This window comes from Suncus etruscus, chromosome 3 (assembly GCF_024139225.1).
Source record: "Suncus etruscus isolate mSunEtr1 chromosome 3, mSunEtr1.pri.cur, whole genome shotgun sequence".
NCBI classification, from domain to species: domain Eukaryota; kingdom Metazoa; phylum Chordata; class Mammalia; order Eulipotyphla; family Soricidae; genus Suncus; species Suncus etruscus.
The window spans coordinates 19,325,576-19,330,230 of record NC_064850.1 but is presented as its reverse complement, the minus strand read 5'-3'; the positions used below and the strand labels follow the sequence as shown (position 1 = coordinate 19,330,230).

The following is a 4,655-nucleotide window of genomic DNA, read 5'->3' as shown; positions in this document are numbered from 1 at the left end:
CTCTCTCTCTCTCTCTCTCTGTCTCTGTCTCTGTCTCTCTCTGTCTCTCTCTCTCTCTCTCTCTCTCTCTCTCTGTCTCTGTCTCTGTCGTCTCTCTCTGTCTCTCTCTCTCTCTCTCTCTCTCTCTCTCTCTGTCACATACCCTCAACCTCTTCAATTTTTTTTTGTTGTTTTTGGGCCACACTTGGCAGTGCTCAGGGGTTACTCTTGGCTCTGCACTCAGAAGCCATTCCTAGCAGGCTAGAGGGACCATATGGGATGCCGGGAATCGAACCATCATCAGTCCTGAATCAGCTTCAAGCAAGACAAAGGCCCTACTGCTATGCTATCTCTCGGGCCCCTCAAAAAATTTAAGTCCTTATTAGAGATACATTCCTTGAATAGTGGCAGGTGAAGTGAATGGTAGGAGGAGTGAATGAATGGAGTGAGCAGAGGGGACATGGATGGAAAACAAATCAGCTCAAGTTGATGTTTTCTGGGATTTGGTGATGGTTCATAAGCATTCATCAATGCAGTTACCTACTTCCTCCTTACTGACAAGTTAACTTGGCTCATGGAGCCAGATGAGTTTGTGAACAAAAATGGAAAGAAGCACAGTAATAATACTTGAGACTGTGCTAAGGACATGGCCCAATGACTGGAGCACATCTTTTGCATGAGGAAATTCCAAGTGTGCTCTTTGGCACCATAAGTCCCCTAAGTCTTGCCAGAAGGAACTCCCAAGCATAACTGGGTTTAACCTGCCACCAAACAAAATCTAAAATCCTGGGTGATAAGGGTATGTGGTTTCATTGTATTTTCCCTCTACTCTTTTATATGTTTGAAAACTTCCATGATGCATGTAAATATTAGATATATTAAATAAATATATTTAGAATGTTCCAAGGATCCTACCTTATTTTGGACTCTTCCTCTGTGGAAATCTCACTCCTGTGCTGGGCATGCACAGTTTCTCTAAGATTAAATGAGTGATCAAACAAAAAATGACTTTACCATCCCTGATCAGTCAATCAAAAATTTCACTGGGATACTAGAGGCTGGAGCGATAGCACAGCTATAGGGCATTTGCCTTGCATGCGACTGATCCCAGGACAGACCCAAGTTCAATTTCCAGCATCCTATATTGTCTCCCGAGCCTGCCAGGAGCGGTTTCTGAGCCTAAAGCCTGGAGTAACCCCCTGAGTGCTGCTGGGTGTGGCCCAAATACTAAAAAAAAATTTTTTTCATTGGGATTCTAAAAAGTAGCCCAGAACTCACAAATAGTTTACATCATTGCACAGTGAAGCTTCAGTTCCTGTGACTTTCCAGATACATTTATTTCCTGCATCTTTCTGCTCTGCTCAGAGAATTATTTCACAATTTGTGTTTCTTTAGTACAGCTTTAGCCTTTAACTAATAGAAACAATCAAGGTACTGGGAGGATGGACATTTTCCTTTTCATCTTACACACAGCTGGTAGGGGTGGGGATGGGGAAATTAAATCATGTTGAAAACTTACAGCCAGATCCTCGTGCCAGTCGTACTCACTTTTTCATGTTTGGTTCACCATGCCCAGGGCCCCAGAGCCTATTACTGGCAGGAGCACAGCAGCTTTGTAAAGAAGGGAAGTGACTTAGTCTTTGGTGCCATTTGAGGCCACAGCTGTCCCAGCAAAGCCACAGGCACTGCTGTTGAGTCAGGTGGCAGGGAGGATCCAGGACCAAGTAGCCCTTCTCCTTGTTGTCATAGTGGTAGCCCTTCTGCCTCTCTATTTGTCTCCTTCAGCAACTCTGGGAGTTGGAGATACATCTGGGTGAAATCTTGAGAAATCAACAGGGAAGAAACAAAGAATTCAAGGCAGTGAGGTTTACAGCACAGGCACAAAAAGGAAATCTATAAGGAACTCACAGAGGCCACATAATGCTTGAGGATTTGGAAGAGCTGGAGTGGAACCAGAGTTAGGCAGTGAGAACAGGAACATATGGGCAGATGCTTCTCCACAGCTGAGGAGACTGTACATGAACTCGGGCACTTGCCCTGCATGTTTCTAACTCAGATACAATTTTCTAATACCAGTCATCCTGTTTGCAATGGGCCAGATCCATAGACTCGCTCTGTTCTCAAAAGAAATCAACTCAACATGAAAAATCATGATACCCCAGCCATACAGCTAGAAGCTGGCAATCTAAGGAGGAGAGGGCAGGACAACCCCCTGCCCTGCCAAAGTCATGCTTGATGTATCTATCACTCATAATTGCTGTTTTGTCTATGGTCTTGCTTCACCACTCTAATACGATTTTCTTCAGAGACACCAATCTAACCAAACTTCAGGTATGCCAGTATTTGGGCTGATATCACCAGGACTTTTTTGGAGTGAGTATGGGCATCCTCCCCCACACCCCTGCATTCTTCTACTTCCTGGATACCTGACAACTGAGAAGACACCCCTCCCCCCAAAAGCCACAGTATCAGTAATAGTTTTGAATTTTTGGACTGCATGACAACTTCCTTTGTTTGATGCTGTCATCTCCACTGGAACACAACAATTTAGAAGCCAATGTGTAGCTGAGGTCACTTCGTGTTCAGAAACAAACGAAATAACAGAATGGTCAGGTAGCAACAAAAGCTTACAAAACTTTCTGTCAATGTCTTCATGACCTCATTAGAGATACAATAATTTTCATAAATTTGCATCCCATTATATTTCTTTTTATATATATTCTTTTTTTAATAATTTTGCTCTCTTGCTGGAAACAAATGTATTATGGTCAACTATGTCAACTATGCGATGCATGTTCTTTAAATGAAGTAAGGGACCGAAGCAGTGGCACTGCAGTAGGGCATTTGCCTTGCATGCAGCTAACCCAGGACAGACCGAAGTTCAATTCCTCGGCATCCCATATGGTCTCCCAAGCCAGGAGCGATTTCTGAGTGCATGGCCAGGAGTAACACCTGAGTGTCACTGGATGTGGCCCAAAAACAAAACAAAAAAAATAAATAAAGTAAAAAATTTTGTAGGCAACCTAAAGATGGCGGCCTCAGCTGGGAGGATCACTATGGCTGTGCATGCGAGTATGAGCCAGCATGTTGCTCTTGTCTGAAGAATTCCCTGGACCTCAGCCATCAGTGAGGCAAGAGAACACTTTGATCAGTTTGGTTATGTACGAAAGTGCACCCTACCTTTCGAAAGAGAGCCTGACTTCCACAGAGGAATGAGCTGAATTCCATTTTCTACAGAAGAACTTCCTAATGCATTGCAACAGGAAAATGATATCACTGATGGAATAAAGCTTAATGTTCAAATTTGAAGACCAAAACATTTACAGGGGGATCAAACAACCAATGCAGAGAAATATGTTTAAGATTGTCACTGTATATTAAATAAAGTAAACAAAACTTAAAAAATGTAAACAGAACTAAAAATAAATCCCCAGTACCACAGATGTTCCCTTGAGCTTCACCCAGAGTGATCTCTGAGCCAGCAGCAGGAGTAAGCCTGGGTGATCCATAAACCAAAAGAATAAATACATTTTTATTTACTTATGCATTAAGAGGAGCATACTCAGGTGCTCTTCTCAGCAAGTTGCACAAAGACAAAAAGGCAAGAGTGGTACAACCAGAAGGTGGTAGAAGCCACCTTGAGCATGGATGCCACTTGAGCATGGATGACAGCCCCACATCCTAAGTATAACATACATTACTGCTTCATCACAGGGACACTCAGACAGACTCATTCTGTTGCCCAGGTGACAGTGTCAGTGATTGGTGAGGATTTTAACCCAGATATAACCACGAAGTCTGTGTTCCAGACCACATCATAAAATACTGCTCCAAAAGGTCCGGTTTATTATGCTTAGACAATATAACCTGTGCAGTAGCCAAGAATACAGTGGTTAAGGTACTAGCTTTGCACATGGCTAAACCCCAATTTGATTCCCACTAGCACATATAGTCCCCCAAGTCCCTCAGGTGTGATTCCTGAGCACAGAACAAGGAGAAAGCACTAAGCACTGCCAGATGTAGCTAAAAGACAGACAAAAAGGGACCAGAGTGGTGGCGCGGAGCGGTGGCATTTGCCTTGCCGGCGCTAGCGTAGGACAGACTGCGATTCAATCCCCCCAGTGTCCCATATGATCCTCCAAGCCAGGAGCGATTTCTTAGAACATAGCCAGGAGTAACCCCTGAGCGTCACTGGCAGTGGTCCAAAAAAAAAAAAAAAAAGAAAAAAAAATAGAAATTAAAAATGCCTATGCATCTGTTCTATTTCCCTTGCACATGATCACTAGTACTGGGGCAGTTTGACAGTTTGATACCTGGCAAAGTGGGGGTGCTCTGATCAATAGGTGAGTCTCCTCTCCTTCTATGTCTCTCTATACTCTCCAAAGTATTCTATAAAAACAGACTGATTACTTTCATAATCAAAGCAAAGACCTGGGGAAACCCACTGGAAGTGAGAGTGAAGGAACTTTGCATTTCATGGAGGCAATTAACATTTACAATCTCTTAAAGGTGCCCTGGCCTCATAGCCCACCAGAGGAAAGGAGCCCTTCCTGAGCAAAGCTAAACAGCCCAGCTGGCTTCCCTACTAGTTTCTGGGACACCTGGATCTAGAAAAAGGTGCTGAAAAGGGAAGGCTATGCAATGGCCACCTCAGCCTTGAAGAGCTAGGGACCAGA

The 4,655-nt window shown here is 43.7% G+C and overlaps 1 pseudogene; it reads left to right on the top strand.

Moving 5' to 3' along the window:
* The first annotated feature begins 3,008 nt into the window (after nucleotides 1–3,008).
* Nucleotides 3,009–3,341, top strand: LOC126004245 (SRA stem-loop-interacting RNA-binding protein, mitochondrial-like; annotated as a pseudogene).
* The last annotated feature ends 1,314 nt before the right edge of the window (nucleotides 3,342–4,655 follow it).